The sequence below is a fragment of the Lissotriton vulgaris genome, chromosome 2_2, assembly GCF_964263255.1.
Source record: "Lissotriton vulgaris chromosome 2_2, aLisVul1.2, whole genome shotgun sequence".
Classification (NCBI taxonomy): Eukaryota; Metazoa; Chordata; class Amphibia; order Caudata; family Salamandridae; genus Lissotriton; species Lissotriton vulgaris.
In genome coordinates, this window is record NC_141688.1 from 90,784,361 (window position 1) to 90,799,677 (window position 15,317).

At 43.8% G+C, this 15,317-nt stretch overlaps 1 protein-coding gene across 1 annotated transcript in view; it reads left to right on the forward strand.

Annotated features, from left to right (window-relative positions):
* The window catches only part of LOC147729064 (uncharacterized), a 274,377-nt gene that overhangs the window by 168,296 nt on the left and 90,764 nt on the right, over positions 1–15,317 (forward strand). The gene's annotated exons all lie outside the window — the stretch shown is intronic.

Here is a 15,317-nt window from a genome sequence, read left to right on the forward strand (position 1 = left end):
CCTATACGCCTGAGAAGGATGAAATACCCCTTAGCTCTGTCAGAGTACCTACATAAACCATACCAATGTGTAATATAAAGTCAGGACCACAGGATCCAACCTCTACTATAAGCAAGTATGTCAAAGCCAATAGGCAATAGACAAATTAGAGTCAAGAATAAGGGATCTATCATCATATTAAGCAGCTATCCTCTTCTAGGTCTGGAAGAAAGGGCTTAAAAGGGCCAACACAAGCTAGGAATACATATCCTAGATGTGAGCAAGATTAAAGTCTATACTACTGCTAAATAGAGCCAAAAACCCTGTCAAGACATTCCACCCTTAGACTTTATCTTGAGAACATCTAACAACAACAACATCCATATAAACAAACATCAACACAAACTATCAACAAATCAAAAACCAAAAAACTCTCTAAAATGAATGACCACTTAAAGAAATTCCACCTGAAACTTAATGTAGGGAATACAAATCTAACAACTAACTAAAAACAAATCAAAGCACCCTTGACTTGAATGCTGAAACATATCTAAGATTTGATCTGATAACAACAGAAACTAACCAAAGCATCCTCAAACTAAATGTGCCTCAACTTCTAGTGATAACAGGTGAAATCTAGTGATGTAGGGACTTAATAGTTGAATGAAAACAGCAAGGGGCCTAAATGGGGCCTACCTACTTCGGGCAACTTAAGAACTAAATGTGTTTCAACTTCTAATGATAAAACAACAAAAGGGCCTAAATGAGGCCTACCTACTATGGTCAACTTAAGCTAATGATAACTCATAAAATCTATTGGTGTAGGGCCTTGTTTGAGTGATAAAAATAACAATGGGCCTAAATGAGGCCTACTGACTTTGGTCAACTTAAGGCAAAAAATTTGGTGAAATCTGAGAAATAAACATGACAAATTGTTCTCAAGGTCTGGGCAAACATTAATAATAGATGTAGGACATAATCATACTAAAAGACACACCTCCCAGGACAACTTAAAGTCTAGGGTAACCACCCTTGGATCAATCAAAGTGAAAGTGTAATAACAAGAAAATAAAGACAACCCCATTCCTACAAGATAGCTGGTGTAGCACTAAGCATTGAAATATATCTAAACGTGGTGCATACATAAAAGCACAAAACAGTTAGCACCTAGTTTTCATCACACTGTGGAACACATGTGTGTACCACCATTTAAAAATTATCAATCCTTCATTGGCAAAAACTGTTTTGCAGAAAACAGGAAAACTATAATAGGTGACTGCATCCTAAAAAGCAAGGATAGTACTACATAAACATCAAAACCATGAAAACATTTCTTTTGTTTAAAAGTGGGGCCTGTTCGTAGTGATTGGAAAGAAAAACATGGGAATAATGCAGGCCAAGGAATTACATAACAAAATCCTTTTGCGGGAAACATTATCAAAATCCAATAAGAATGGGTTCATGTAGAATAATATTGCCTTTGTCAAAAATATATCCAATATAATTTCTATGGGGTTTGTATCTGACCGCTGAGGCAGCCAATAGTAGAATATAATTAACCCCTTCCATGCTCATGACGAGCTCAGTCAATCTTCAGCACAGGGGAAATTTGGGACTCAAGGCAGTCAATTTTTGGGACAGTCAATTTTTGGGATATCAGTGTAGGTCACCACCCTGCATCTTCATCCGGTACTAAGGAAGCATGTCCTCCACCATTGATCCACCACCAATCCGGTCTGGTCTGGTCTGGTTCCATCTTCCAAAAATAATAAACTAACATAAAAACATGAAAATAAAAAACTAAAATAATAAAGGGAGTGGGAGGGGGGTGGGCCGACGCACACACCGAACACCACAACCCAGCAACCTAGGACAAGAAAACAAGTATCATTAATCTTGCTGGATAAAATTTTCCATTTAAAAAGCACCCCAAGTGCTTTTCATTGTCGAAAAAAAACAACTTAATTAATTAAAAACATTCTTCTAAAGTCAAGAAATAATTAAAATCATATACTTTTAAATTTGTTTGGGCAAAATCTAATTTTTACATGCACAGCCAGAAGGGCCTAGTAATACCCTAATCCTCTGTGAGTCAGCCCCTCCCTTCAGAATACGCAGGAGCCAGGCTACAGTGTGAAGTAATTTGAATCACTGCCAAGTGTTGATCTCACTGCAAGGGGAAGGCACTGCCAAGCACTCGATCCAAGCATCTCTAGTCTCTAATCAGGGAAGCCTACCCAGGCCTACTGTATCTAACTAACTCCAAGGGCCAAGAGTCTGCCAACTACTCTGCATGTGCAAGGATCCCTTATCAGCAGGCAATGAGGCTGTCTGCGCCGACAGCAAGGAAGAGCGAGTTGACCCCCCCCTTACATAAACATTCCGTCCGCGGAACAAAATTGGATGTTGGCCAATCATAACAAGACAGGCAGTGTTCGGAGCCTCTAGAGGGAAAAAGCCCCCCTTTTCAAATCAGCTGGTCTGCCAAGGTCGACAAACACATTCTTTGTAAGCTGTTCCCAGGCCTGATTCTTTAAATAACAAAAGCAAATTCAACTGTGGTAAAAAGCAAAGTAATCTGTAACACAGTCATATGCAAGCAATTTAAAATAATTCTGGTACAGTGTACTGCTACTTAAAAGCTCCACTTTCTAAAAAACACTTTTGTCTAATTAATTCAGCTAGAAGGCAAGACATTTGAAACATGGGCATTTATTTAGCATGCAGATCAACACACAGAAAGGGGCAATTTGCTTCTGCACAGAAGACTATGCATTTTGCATTTGAAAAAACGAATTATCATGGACTGTTGGGTTTAATATTTCTCAGCACATATATATCAGGCAGCATGTTTAATGAACACTGCTTTTACCGTGCAAGGTATTACCTTTCTATCAACAGCTTGTCAAAGTACATAGGCGAGCCTTGTAACTAAATGCAAATTAAACTAATGTAAGGGACACATAGCAATGTATTAAGATGGTAGTGTGTCATAGTTATCATTTTTAGTCAAAATAGAACAACATATTCTGCTCCACCCTAACTATACACACTACCATCCAAAAAATAAAAAACGAAATCACAATATGCTTTCAGCTGTTGAAAGGGAAAATAATATTAAAACAACATAAAATGCAAACACATTTCATCATTGATGTTTTCCAACCAGGGGCAACATGTAATTTTGCATTGCAGCATAATTTATCGTGCAAGCCTTTCAATTCAACCTAGTAAAAGGGCCAAATTCATATATTATCAAACAGCCATTTATTTTCCAACTGAGTGGGTTAACTTACATCTGCATATTAAAACAACTACATTTGAAAAAAAAAAGGTTCAGCTTGCATCAGGGAAAAATAATAATGAGAACACATTTGTTTTAAAAGCACACGGTTGCCTGCCACTAATTAAAAGCACATGTTACTGTGCACTGTTGGGCAAGATTTATTATTCTCAACCTGTGATCATTCTAAAACACCGGTCTAGTTGGAAAACCCTCAAAGAAATAATTAATGAAAACAGCCCGTAGCATGCATTCTAACCGGGCCATATCCTTAAAATTTCACTCATTTTAAATCATGCATTCAAAAATAATTCTCCACACGTCTGTGGATGCATATTAAGTAGCACATTTAAAAGAACACCGCTCTCTCCGTGCAAACCCTTATCTCAATCCGACTGGTTGATTTATAACTTACCGACCTCCAAGAGTCAGACACACGAAACATCAGCACCAAGGCAAACCCACACAAAGTCGTAGACGCAATTCAAAAAGAATGTTAAATGAACAGAGCCCTACGCTCAGCACAAGATGTTACCATTCCATCAAGAAGCTGACAAAGCACATAGGCAGACTCAGAAACCAATAAAAGTCAAATCAAATCATCAACCACCAAAACACTCACTGAATTTTATAGTCAGCTCAAATAACCATGCATGTTAAACAGCATGTTAAAATAAATACTGCCATCTCAATTCAAGATATTAACCCTTTGGCAGCTCAAACAAAATCATTCCCAATGACCGTAGTACATGGGAAATTCAAGATAGTATCTCTCCACATTTTCACATAACACGTACGCACATCTACAAAACAAATCCCCCAAGCATTTGAAAGAGATCCAGCTCTCTCCTACCTAACGCAACAATAACATGCTCAATCCAAGCCATAACCACATGGCGCTATTCACAAGCCATATTTACAAGACAAGCTCTTCACAAGTAATACAACCAAGGCGCAATTCACAAGGAACACAGCAAAGCAAAATGAGAACATGCTCCTCACAAGCCACAATTACATGGCGCTATTCACAAGCCATATTTACAATGAAAGTCAACAAGTTCAAAAAATGACATGCTCCACACAAGGAATATATGCAAGGCGCAATTCACAAGGAACACAGCAAATCAAAATGAGAACATGCTCCTCACAAGCCACAATTACATGGCGCTATTCACAAGCCATATTTACAAGAGAAAAAGTCATATTACATTGAACACATTTCACATTGCACAGCATAAGCAGATGCAGCAAGCAATATAATGGGCAATTTAAAAGCATTTTTTACACACATTTGTACAATTGGACCATCACAAAGATGTTACTGGCTCCTTCACGTAATGTCATCCTTCAACCCTGACAGTTCAAACACCAAAATGAAAACCATTTCTTCCACCCTGCTTAAGTCAAATGCCATGATGTACTGCAATCTCCTCACACTGCAACTGTTCAAGCCCATAGGTCACACAGGCTACATAAACTGCAAAACTACACCAGATGGAACTGGCGCTCAGGGCACTCCCTCACAACACATGGGAACCTCTCCAAGCACATGGCCAGGTTACACAGGATTCATAAACGGACGACTACACCAGATGGAACTGGCGATCAGGGCACTCCCTCACAACACATGGGAACCTCTCCAAGCACATGGCAAGGACACACAGTATTCGTAAACAGTCGACTACGCCAGATGTAATGACTGGATTTTCTGCTTAGATGGGATCAGCCCCTAGGGGCCCCTCTAACCCAGCCAAAACGTAACCACATCCCTCCTCAGGACCATCTATCCAGGCACCTGGGTACCTACCTGAGGATGGGGAACTCGCAATATACAAGCTCATATTATCAGAAACACCACTAAATCTATAGGGATACTAAGAATACTCACTGATTACTAAGGATATCCATGCCCTACACCACACTCATACCTTATAGTCTCGCGGCCACTCAGACCCAGACTAATCTACCCTGGGGCAGATATGACACACAATCTGGCGTGTCTACACACATGGGTCTGCAGCCCCAGTGCTCTCATTTTCCAAACGGTCCACAATCTGGCAGACCCCCACGCTGGTAATCCCCCCCAACGCTCTCATTTACACACGGTCCGCAATCTGGCAGACCTCCACGCTGGTAATCCCCCCCAACGCTCTCATTAACGCCACTTACCAATGACGACCACTTTCCTATGGACACCTATGGTTTTCTCTCTATATGTTGGGAAGTCTCTCTCACTATTCACTAAGGGCTTGCTACTACAATATTAGGAGTTAGCCAATTACTAATATGTGCCTTCTGCTCCTGGCATCAAAGGTCCCCTTGCTTCCTATTTGCTTGATCACTCCTTACCTGATCGGGATTTCACATCCGTTCATGCAAACAATGCCCAACTAGAAGGGAAAAGTTACCCAGATTGAACAAGAATACAAGGCACATGTCAGTTCACTAAGAACTGGGGTTATCGTTTAATCACAATAATATAAACACATACACAGATCTGTATTATAATAGACACATCCACATATAACTGACAAAGACTATAAATAGAACACACCGCTGCAAGGAAAAGGATTAGCAATAGAATGGCCTAGGGAATAAAGACAAGATTAAGATGTAAGTGTAAAGTAAACTAATATGACAGGGTAGATATCACCTGATTAGTGTGAAGTCTTGTTCTAGCTGTCATCTGGGTTCCGCTCTCGTCTGTGCCTTGGCTCATCTCTGACTCTCTCTCTCTCCTGCACTCTTGGATACTCCTCTGCGCTGATCACTTTGCACTGGATTTCTCTCCCCCACGGACTCTCTCTCCACATTCCAACTTCAATCTAATGGTTTCTGCATTTCTGATCACCGTTCATTCCACTAGCTTGTTCACTCTGTTTCAAGGTTTCTGTGCCAATGTCCAATTAACTCCAGCTGCTCCCACAGGTTAATCCAACCTCTACTTCAGTCTCTTCTAAAAGGCATTACTTCAGACTCCAGCTATTCACAACTCCTCCTGATAAGTAACTGCTTCTGACTGCTTCCTTTAGTTCCAGCTCACTGACTGTCTGTTTGTCTTCTCTCTGTTCCAAGCATTTTCTGTCTCTTCTCCTCCTGCAGTTCCACTCCTCCAACTCTACCAACACTCTCTGCTTCTCCAATTCAACTCAGCTCTCTCTAGCTTGAACTCTCTCTCTCCTACTCCAACAGCTCCTCACTCTTCTACCACTCCAGCTCGACTCACTGACTCCGCCTCTGCACTTCACTGATATAGAATGCTGTTTCCTCATGGAAAGTTCCAGCCATCAGCCTGCCGCCCATCAGATCCCTGCACCACTCCGCGCCAAGGACACACACCCAGCCGGCCGGTCTTTTGTTGTGTCTTCCACATAGAGAATAATACAGCCTACCGATAAGGGCTGGCCCAGACCGGTTCTCTCCAAGTGAACAACAGCTTTAACTATAAACTTTACCTTTACCCTGAAAGCCTCTCAGCTTCATCAACATGGAGTCTGTCTAGTTCTGGGCCTATACGCCTGAGAAGGATGAAATACCCCTTAGCTCTGTCAGAGTACCTACATAAACCATACCAATGTGTAATATAAAGTCAGGACCACAGGATCCAACCTCTACTATAAGCAAGTATGTCAAAGCCAATAGGCAATAGACAAATTAGAGTCAAGAATAAGGGATCTATCATCATATTAAGCAGCTATCCTCTTCTAGGTCTGGAAGAAAGGGCTTAAAAGGGCCAACACAAGCTAGGAATACATATCCTAGATGTGAGCAAGATTAAAGTCTATACTACTGCTAAATAGAGCCAAAAACCCTGTCAAGACACCGCCACAGGCCGGATAGTTGACCGGCTATCCGGACCCCCCACAAAAGCTCCTACTAAAGGTCATGGCTACATAAACTCTTTAACCAAGCTATGAAGTCTCCTATGAGTAAGACATTACCCTCCCGGGACAAATGGACCCCATCCTCCAAATACATATGGTCCCCCCGGATACACCCGTGTGGAATACAGTGCAATTTACCTGTACGAAACAACCTACCCATTTTGTTATTAACCTTCTTTACCGACTGGTTCAAAGCTGACACAGAGAGGGCCCCCCGCCACACCTTCCGAGGAATCATGTGTGACCATGCAATTGTGCACCCCGGAACCCTTCTTGCCAACCAACTTACTGTGGACAAAATTGACTCGAGAAGTACTCGTCGACCAATGGTCACCAAATCATTGCCCCCAAGATGCACTATGATTACAGATGGCAGTGACCTCGTCCGCCCTAACAGTCCCTCAATAAAACGTTGAAACTGGTCAATACAGAGCCCGCCCCTTCCGTGGAAGGTCACACTGTACCCGTATTCCCCAGCCACGTGAATCATGTCACCTGCTTTGAATACGTCCGCGGCGCGCCTCACGTATGAGTGGCCAACGACCCACACCACTCTTTCCTCAGCCGGTGATCTTTGACCGCTGGTCACCAGGTGTCGGGTCAACTGCACAGTCCGCCCCGCAAAGCCTGCTCGCGAAACTGTAAACCAAACAGAGAACAAGAAGCGTGAGTACATGACATAAGCTTCACAACATGTGCAACCGCACGTACCTTTTATAACAGTTCGAGGACCAACGGCCCAACTGTTTCACCTTTTCAACACTCAGACCCCTGGCTGTAGCCTCTGTAGCAGCCCCTATCCGGAAGGAATGGGTCCCAAAATCGCTCGGGTTCAAGCCCGCTGCCGCGATTGCCATTGTTAACACCCGCTGAAACTGAAACCTAGTCAGCGGGGTGGCGTCGGTGTGCCTCAGCAAGCTTCCCCCCCATGATGCCGTCCTCTGCGCTAAATACTCCTCCACGCATTTTACCGGGCACATGGGAGATCCCGGAATCCGCTGGACTACCACACTGTCCCCAATCGCTCCCTGATCGGTCTTGGACCTGGCTATTGAGACTACCATTGTCTCCCCCTTAATTTGAATGTGTTCTCGACACAGACCTCCCCCCGTATCCTGCTTATTCCTCGCTACCAGTTCGCTTACCCGCATAGCCCCATGGAATGCTAATGCAAAAGCGGCCCGGAACAGCACCGTCTCTGATCGAGATGAACATGTCGCAGGGAGTACGGACATTAACAGGGACAAACTTGCTAGACCTATCGGGTGCCTCTCATCCGCTCTACGATCCTCAAGGCGTTGCCACCCACGCAGTGCCTTCTGTACGAGAAAGGACGCTGTGGGGTCCTGGATTCCATGTGCCCGCGCCATGAAGGAAATGGCGGCCCGGTGCCTATTGGCTATCGCCACTGATCTGCCTGCCTGATGTAGTGATACCAGGAATTTAAGGACATACTCCTCCTGCCCCCACTGCTCCCCCCTAGCTGAACCCAAAAATGACCAATAGGAACGGAACGCCCCTTCATAAGCCTTCCTTGTCCTGGGTGCTAGACTCTCTCCCACGAGGTTTTGTAATCCGGGGCACCGAGCGACCAGAGAGCTTCGGGAAATGGTGCCGCCACCAAGTCCGCTGAGGGCAGAAAACCCTGGAAGGCCTGCATATGGGAACGAGAGAGTGCATCAGCTGCCTGGTTCAGTACACCCGGCACGTGTCTTGCCCTAAAGTGGACGTTTAGTCTCATACATAACAGGACAATTTCCTTCAGCAATCTCAAAATCCATTTGCAGCGTGCTGCCTGATTATTGATACATTCCACAATAGTCATATTATCAGACCAGAACACCACAGAGCGATCACGAAACCCCTCTGGCCATGTTGTTAAGGCCACCAGAATGGGGAACAGCTCAAGAAACCCAATGTTACCTGTGAGCCCATCGTCGTGCCACCACACCGGCCAGGTTCGTGCCGACCATTGATTACCAAAAATGGCGCCAAAACCTACACTCCCTGCCGAGTCGGTCCACAACCCCAGCTCTTCGGAGGAAACTGGCGGTTTGTTCCACACGACACGACCGTTGAAATCCGCCAGAAATGCCAGCCATATGCGCATATCCTGGCGAACCTCTGCTGACAGTCTTGTGCGGTGGTGCCCTTCCTTGAGGCCAACCATAGCTTGGGCGATAGAGCGGGAAAAGGGACGAGCCATCGGCATTACTCTAAGGGCAAAGTTAAGCTGACCCACAGCTCGTTGCAACTGATGGAGAGTTACTTTTCTCTCGCCGAGGCACATTTCGAGCGAGGCCTTAAATTTCATTACCTTCTCTTTGGGCAAGCGGAAGCACCCCTCCACAGAATCGAGCTCAATCCCCAGAAACTCGAGTGTAGTAGATGGCCCTACCGTCTTGCCTGGTGCCAGTGGCACGCCAAATTCTTTCATGAGATTACAGAATTCACTCAAGGCCTGAGCACATTCCGTGTCCCCGGCCGCCCCCAGGAACAGAAAATCATCAAGGTAATGCATGACCAGTGTAAAACCCGTGGCTCTGGTGAAAGCCCATTGCAAAAAAGTACTGAACTTCTCAAAATACGCACAAGAGATGGAGCAACCCATTGGCATACATTTATCCATGTAGTAGCGTCCTTGAAACACAAAACCTAAGAGACGCTGATCCTCTGGGTGTACCGGGAGCAACCGGAACGCTGACTCGATATCTGATTTAGCCATCAGCGCTCCGGGCCCCAGGCGATTCAAAATGGCGACGGCCTCATCGAAGGATGCGTACCGCACCGAACAAACTCCCGGGTCAATCGCATCGTTCACCGAAAGACCCCTAGGAGCGGACAAGTTGTGGATTAACCTAAACTCACCTGGGTCCTTCTTGGGGACTACTCCCAACGGTGAACAAACAAAGTCGACAACTGGCGGCTTGCCATATGGTCCCGCAACCCGACCTCGGGCCACTTCCTTTGCAATCTTTGCCTGTACCACCGTCGTATTTTGTTGAACCGATAGTTGGTTCTTACATTGTGCTTCCCCCCGAAAATCCCCCGCCGGGATGCGGAAACCATATGAGAAACCGTCTCGCAACACCCCGGCGGAGACATGATCAGGGTATTTGTTCAGCCAAGGGATCATTGCCATGATATCAACGAGAGTAGGTAACGGTGCCCCTCGGTCGATTTTAGACCTGTTTGGCGCCTCCTCTACCTCCCGTATCACCAGTCTTGGCTCTGCACGAACTCTCGGGGTGTGAGGACTGTCCGCACCCTGCACACTCATGCCTGAACTTGCATGTCCCATGTGGCCTAGTGCACTTGCCTCTGTTAAAGCTCCAACAGACCCCTTTCCTACCTGAGTTCCCATTACTCTTTGCGTTCTGATCACTGTTTGCGCCCGCCCGAAAGGGCGGCCCCAAAGAATGGCGGGAAGGCTCAGCCCCATTCCCGCCCAAAGAAGGCGACTTCGCCGTGTTGGACCCAACCAGTTTCTGCCAGGAAATGGAGTCGAAACAATCCCACGTCAGGGATGGGTCGTGCTCCTTGGCCTTACGAAATTTGTTATCATAACCAAACCATTGATTGCCTCCGTACGTTTCATAGAATTCCATAATACGTGTCTGGTAACAAGCTAGTTCCAACAATACTTCAGGCCTACGTTCCCCCATAATTGCAGTGAACATTCCAAACGCCCTGGCCCAATTAGCGATTGTTTCATCTACTCTGAAACCCGCCATCTTTGCACGCTATACACTCGGATGCAACAACTCCTTCTGATTTCTAACATGCTCTATCTCATAGTGATCGGTCAATAATGAAAACATGTTCACACATTTATCTGCCCAAATCCTTTCTTTCACATCCATCGGGATATGTTGAACCACCTTTTCCCTCCTTGAGGGTAACGATCCCTCCCCCGCTATTGGCAACGGCTGCTTACCCGAACAAGTAGCTGTGACTGTTGTCGCTGCTGTTCCAACGCTCGATACTGGTTGTTCCATGGTAACCTGCGGGGAAACAAGAGGACAAGGTGCCTTCGCAGCATCTTTCGATTGCCGCAACTGCTTCATTATCGACCTGGCCTCCTCGGCCGTGGCCCCCTCGTTGTCCCTGCCCAACCATGCCGCCAATTGGGCAGCCAATTCAGGAGGCATATCCCCCTCGTTAACAGGTGTGACCACGACAGGGATCGGTTGTCCCGCGTTCGGGACCGGAACTGGGGCCTCGACCGGACTGACCGGGCTCGCCGGAGGTGATTCGGGAACCGGAGCCTCCCCTCCTGCCGCCCTATTCCTGGTCCTTTTACCCCTCCCGATAGGGACTACTCCCGGCAATGCTGGTCCGATGACTTTTTTTTCTGTCTCCCCGTACCATTCATTGCCGCCATCTGCTTCTTCATGTTCGCCATGTCCTTTACCAGCATACGAAGCATCTGTTCGGTCCCAACCTTCTTTCCGACCTTCTTGCCAGGCATCGTTCACGGATATTCGACTCGAGGTCCTGGATCAAAGCTTCGAAATCGCTGAAAGAAGAAACACAAAATTACAAGTTCTCAAAATTGGCTCTTGGTTCCGTCTCGGGCTCACGTGCAACGAAGAGGTGCAGCTTCCAAGCACAGGAACAAGAGGATGCTTCTTTGGATTGTCGCTCCTTTTATTCTTCTTTGGGAGGCCGTGGACCCTCCTCCGACCGCCTACGGGGCGTGGCCGACGGTGTAGGTGTCTAGGACAACCCCTCTTGGGCGGGAAAAGGCGTGCCCCGGCTACGCCGCTTCGGGCATACCAGCCGTGACACGCCTCCCGCCCAAAATGGTTTCCCGGGGGGATCGGGGCACCCGACCATACGTTCGGGGGGACCGAGTGGTCGCCCCTTTCCATTCTTCAGCACATTTAATTAATTCTTCGTCTAATGTGTCATCCAAAAAGTCAATTTCTTCATTTTCTTCCTTTGGATTGTTTTCAATCTTAATTTGAAAGGAAATATTATTTTCTTTCTGTTGTGCTTCCATTTTCTTGCTGTAAATTGCATTAAAAAAATATATCAGTGGAGATAGGGCACTGTTGGGTTTAAGTTCACACAGGTGCTTGTGAGTTTTTAACAGTGAAGTAATCTTTGGGCAGTGCATGGTTTCAGGCAGGAAGTAAAACTATTAAAAAGTGCCTGTGATGAAGCCTAAGTAAATTCATAATTATACCACAGAAGCCTAACTCAATCAATAATTTAAATAATTAAGTCTTTCTCAATGACTAACTCTTATAGAGGGACAGTATGTAACTATCTGAAAACGTTTTCCTTATTTAATTTAAAGTGCATAACATAGTTCTCCTTTCAAATTTTTAAAATTGTATCTTACCTTTGAAAAAGAAGTTAAAGTTCACAGTCAAAATGCTCTTGAAATGTACTTCAGGAAGTAGTAGTCAAAATGGCTGTGTTTCTCGCTCTTTCTTTATATATATTCAGGTACATAACCAATCAAATGTCATGAAATAATAGTAGAAAATGAAAGTAACATTTTAATTGGTTGTCAATTCTAACACTTCATATGTGTTTCTGTCATGTAATTTACCTCAGGATATTTAGTGAGTCCTACAGCACAATTTTCTCAATGGAATTCCATCAAATTTGGGTAAATGGTAGGGACTGCTATGTAGTAGGGCCTATTCTATATTTGATGAAAGTGTCTCCAGTGGTTTTTCTGTAAATTACTTTCCCACCTTTTTTTAGCGAGCGCTCACCGGTGCGCGCACCGGTACGCGAACTGGCAGCGTTACGGGAGTCCACCATTTTGTGTATCGGTAGAATTGAGACACAAGATGGAGGGGAAACAATGTTCGGAATGGGTAGAAGGGGGCACGGTAGACACTTTGTGACCCTCTAGGTTTTCTGAGGGTGGCTTAGGACGCTCATGTAGGCAAAAAAAAAAAATTGAAAAATTTCGCTGGGGAGCGCCCGGTACGCGCACCGGTAAGCGAACCGGGGAGCGTACTTTTATGAAAAATAGTGAAAAAAGTTAGAAAAAGATTAACGTTTAGAATGATCAGAGGTAGGGTAGCTCTGAAAAGAGCTATTGGGTTCTGTGGCTGATTTTGGTACCTACAAGTAGGTTCCAATGCACAGTTTTAAATTCAGGAGGAATATTCTATTCCCCTCATTTGATAAGTGCACACCATCTCCTCTGTAGATGTCTTGCATGTTGTAATGCAAGTTATTGTTGTATATTGAACCCATTCTAAAGTCTCTCATGTAAGCAGAAAAAGATTTATTCACATGTTTCCGTGCTTTCTCAAATTGTGGACAAAATTGGTTGGACCAGTTCCATTTCTTGTCTTTGGCATATATTGGAATATTCCAAGGCAGTTTGGGGAAAAAGTGTCATCAATTGATGAAAGGTGTCCTTTAAAAGCATTTCCAGACAGACCAACCCCAGTCATAGTGCCCAAATCATTTCCACCACAGTGCACTATTAAGAGGTCAGGGTTTGGCAGATGCATAAAACAATTATAATTAAAACATATAAAATATATTTTTCATTTAAAAGAAGAATACATTTTACAGCTTTTGATATTTGCTATTAAAAAACCATTGAAATTCACTGAAAAAACCATAGGTTATAGACCATACATAGTTAGGAATTAGCATTTACAAAACCTTGAAAATTCACTGAAAAAACCATAGGTTATAGACCATATATAGTTAGGGATTAGCATTTACAAAACCTTATTTTACTCACACAAAACCATTGAAATTCGCATATATAGTTAGTTGCACTAACTATATATCGCGCACCCGCAATCCACTGCTGATGATGTCACATATTACATCATTCATGACATGGTCAGTGACATCACTGATGGCATCACTGTTGACAACTCAAATGACATCACTGACAACATCAATGATGACATCATTCATGTGATAATACGATGAACCTCTTCAGACTCTAATATAACCTTAGATACACTCAGTGTAAACAGACACTCACAGACTGTCACTCATCCATGGAGTTACTCACACACCTAGTCAGTCATGCAAAGAATCAATCACACCTCCATTTCCTCAACTATACAGTCATACACACCTTACTTATTCAAACATATTCTAACACATATTTACTCTTTTATACAATCCTTGATTGAAGTTCACAATGATCCAGACAGCCACTCACACATTCACTGGCTCTTATGCACAGTTATTTATATATGTCAACTCTCACATGTACTGTGTTTTACATATGTACTTACTTTGACATGTAGCACTGAGATATCCATTCACTCACCAATACACTCATGCACACAGTCAACTGCCCATACAGCTGTTTCCACATGCACTTTTGAACCCATACATCTAGTGAATCAACTGCTCACACATCTATGCACAGAGTCATACACCTCCCAGCCACCCACACACATACTCAGTCTCCCATACAAATACTTGGGCAACCAATCAATAACCCATATAGTTACTCATATAGCTACTGATTAACACATGCAGCAGTTTACAGAACAACAGACATAATGATGCACAAATTAAGACAGTTTAGTCACTAACCCATGCACTCAGTGAGACACATTTAATCACTCTCTCATACAGTCAGTCATGCACCTACTAAATCCTTCATCCAGACACTTATACATCCACTCATTCTTCAATATGTAAGACATATTTTAACTTTACAGAAACATACAGTCACTGGATGATGTCATCAGTGATGTCATCAGTGATGTCACTGACCATGTCATGAATGATGTAATATGTGACATCATCAGCAGTGGATTGCGGGTGCGCGATATATAATTAGTGCAACTAACTATATATGCGAATTTCAATGGTTTTGTGTGAGTAAAATAAGGTTTTGTAAATGCTAATCCCTAACTATATATGGTCTATAACCTATGGTTTTTTCAGTGAATTTTCAAGGTTTTGTAAATGCTAATTCCGAACTATATATGGTCTATAACCTATGGTTTTTTCAGTGAATATATATATATATATATATATATATATATATATATATATATATATATATATATATATATATATATATATATATATATATATATATATATATATATAGTTCTCCAACTTGAAAAACGGCAGCGCCTCTGCCCGTTTCCCCAGCGCGCAAACAGCAATAAACGTTCCGAGTCAGGCTTGCAATATACCTTCTTTTATTT